We start from the raw sequence: 3,096 nt of genomic DNA, 5'->3' as shown, positions 1-3,096 counted from the left end.
GGCACCCTTTGGGCACAACTGTACGGGCAAACCCGAAACAAGCGCAACTGAACGCCAGGCGCTCAGCACAGCACTCACTGGTAGGCAATCCAGCCAGCAGGAATACCAACAACACGGTAAACCACTGAAACTGTGCGACAGCCCACCAACAACAACTATGTGGATACCCACGCTACTTTTTATAACAACAATGTTGTACTTACCCAATACGCACTGTACAGTCTACCAAAACTGTACAAAACACACGCCCGTACCGAAAAACCGCAACCACGCGCGCACAAAAATGCGAAGAATGCACAATAATGTGCAGTCGCACAAATCCACACGCGACCGTAGCAACAATATCACTACCTACCCACGCCAGGCAATAACGGTGCCTATAACTCACCGCGTAAACAAATGACCGCACAAAAGAGAATACGGAAAAATCGCAAAAACAACTCGCCAAGAAAAACTCACCAAAAATCACAACGATGCGCACGCACGTCTATCCGCGTCGAAAGCCAACTAACGAATGAGTAGATAGGGACAGTAGGAATCTCGTTAATCCATTCATGCGCGTCACTAATTAGATGACGAGGCATTTGGCTACCTTAAGAGAGTCATAGTTACTCCCGCCGTTTACCCGCGCTTACTTGAATTTCTTCACTTTGACATTCAGAGCACTGGGCAGAAATCACATTGTGTCAACACCCGTTAGGGCCATCACAATGCTTTGTTTTAATTAGACAGTCGGATTCCCCAAGTCCGTGCCAGTTCTGAATTGATTGTTAATTGATAATCGTTATAATTAAATAAGAATATATATCTTGCGATATAATTCTTATAAAATTTTAGCAAGAAAGTTCCACAATTGGCTACGTAACTACTATCCGGGGAACAAGAACCGAAATTCTCTATTTACCCAGAACGAGTACATAAACCATGGTATTGCTTCCCAATCAAGCCCGACTATCTCAATCTTCAGAGCCAATCCTTATCCCGAAGTTACGGATCTAATTTGCCGACTTCCCTTACCTACATTATTCTATCGACTAGAGACTCTTCACCTTGGAGACCAGCTGCGGATATTGGTACGGCCTGTTGAGAAGTTTGCGTAACCCCACCATAAATTTTCAAGGTCCGAGGAGAAAATATCGACACAACAGTAAATGTCATGCTCTTCTAGTCCATCTACCATATCTCTCTTCGAAAGACTTCCATGGTAGTACGACTATAAAACAGAAAAGAAAACTCTTCCGATACCTCTCGACGGCTTCTTTATGGTCGTTCCTGTTGCCAGGATGAGCACAAGGCCCATTTTTAATAACAAACGGATACTCAACAGGTTACGGAATTGGAACCGTATTCCCTTTCGTTCAAAATTATTCAAGTGTTTAATTACTATGAAGAAAACATAATAATTATATATTCTCAACAATTCATTAAAACTTGAAAATTTTCGGCTTTCGCCTTGAACTTAGGACCGACTAACTCGTGATCAACCACTGTTCACACGAAACCCTTCTCCACTTCAGTCCTCCAAGGTCTCATTCGATTATTTGCTACTACCACCAAGATCTGTACCAATGGCGGCTCCATGCAGGCTTACGCCAAACACTTCTAAGCACACCATTGTACCCTCCTACTCACTAAAGTTTCAAAATTTATAATCCAACCGAAATTGTATTATAAATCATGTACTTTAGCGGTAATGTATAGGTATACAACTTAAGCGCCATCCATTTTAAGGGCTAGTTGCTTCGGCAGGTGAGTTGTTACACACTCCTTAGCGGATTACGACTTCCATGTCCACCGTCCTGCTGTTTTAAGCAACCAACGCCTTTCATGGTATCTGCATGAGTTGTTAATTTGGGCACCGTAACATTACGTTTGGTTCATCCCACAGCGCCAGTTCTGCTTACCAAAAGTGGCCCACTGGGCACATTATATCATAACCTCAACCTTCATATCAAGAAAGGTGAGGTTCTTACCCATTTAAAGTTTGAGAATAGGTTAAGGTCGTTTCGACCCTAAGGCCTCTAATCATTCGCTTTACCAGATAAGATTATTTTACATAATATTTAAATGCACCAGCTATCCTGAGGGAAACTTCGGAGGGAACCAGCTACTAGATGGTTCGATTGGTCTTTCGCCCCTATACTCAATTCTGACAATCGATTTGCACGTCAGAACTGTTTCGGTCTTCCATCAGGGTTTCCCCTGACTTCAACCTGATCAAGTATAGTTCACCATCTTTCGGGTCACAGCATATATGCTCAAGGTACGCTCCAGTTAGAGGTATAAATAATAATAAATTATCATTATACATAACTATATGGAACGCCCCGGGATTGAATTAATAGTAAAATATTTCACTAAAAATTAATCCCATTATATAAAAGTTAAGTTAATTTCGCCATTAGGTTTAATATAACCCAATGACTTGCACATATGTTAGACTCCTTGGTCCGTGTTTCAAGACGGGTCCCGAAGGTATCCTGAATCTTTCGCATTGTTAATCATATAAATGCATACAATTAATATTAAAATCAATGATAATAATATTATTGTAAAATTCAAAAGAATTTAAGCATTATATATGTAAAATCTATCAACACTTTATCAAATCATCAGTATTTATTCTATGTTAATAAGCTAAAAGCAAATTAATTTGAATAAACTTAACACCAATGATCTTTTGATAAATATTTTATTATGTTAATAGATTACAATGTCCTTATATGAAAAAAATGCACACTATTACTATAATATTATAAATATCACAGTTATAATGATGAATTTTTCATAATGGATATTCAGGTTCATCGGGCTTAACCTCTAAGCAGTTTCACGTACTATTTAACTCTCTATTCAGAGTTCTTTTCAACTTTCCCTCACGGTACTTGTTTACTATCGGTCTCATGGTTATATTTAGTTTTAGATGGAGTTTACCACCCACTTAGTGCTGCACTATCAAGCAACACGACTCTTTGGAAATATCTTTCTAGTAATCATTAACGTTATACGGGCCTGGCACCCTCTATGGGTAAATGGCCTCATTTAAGAAGGACTTAAATCGTTAATTTCTCATACTAGATATTAAGATATTCCATA

General features: G+C 39.2%; 1 pseudogene; it reads right to left on the bottom strand.

The window, feature by feature from the left end:
* Positions 1–470: 470 nt before the first annotated feature.
* LOC128923714 (large subunit ribosomal RNA) overlaps positions 471–3,096 on the bottom strand; it is a 2,780-nt pseudogene continuing 154 nt past the window's right edge.

Source organism: Zeugodacus cucurbitae, unplaced genomic scaffold, assembly GCF_028554725.1.
Source record: "Zeugodacus cucurbitae isolate PBARC_wt_2022May unplaced genomic scaffold, idZeuCucr1.2 ctg00000026.1, whole genome shotgun sequence".
Classification (NCBI taxonomy): Eukaryota; Metazoa; Arthropoda; class Insecta; order Diptera; family Tephritidae; genus Zeugodacus; species Zeugodacus cucurbitae.
The sequence above is the reverse complement of the archived record's forward strand: the minus strand, read 5'-3'. Positions and strand labels throughout refer to the sequence as shown.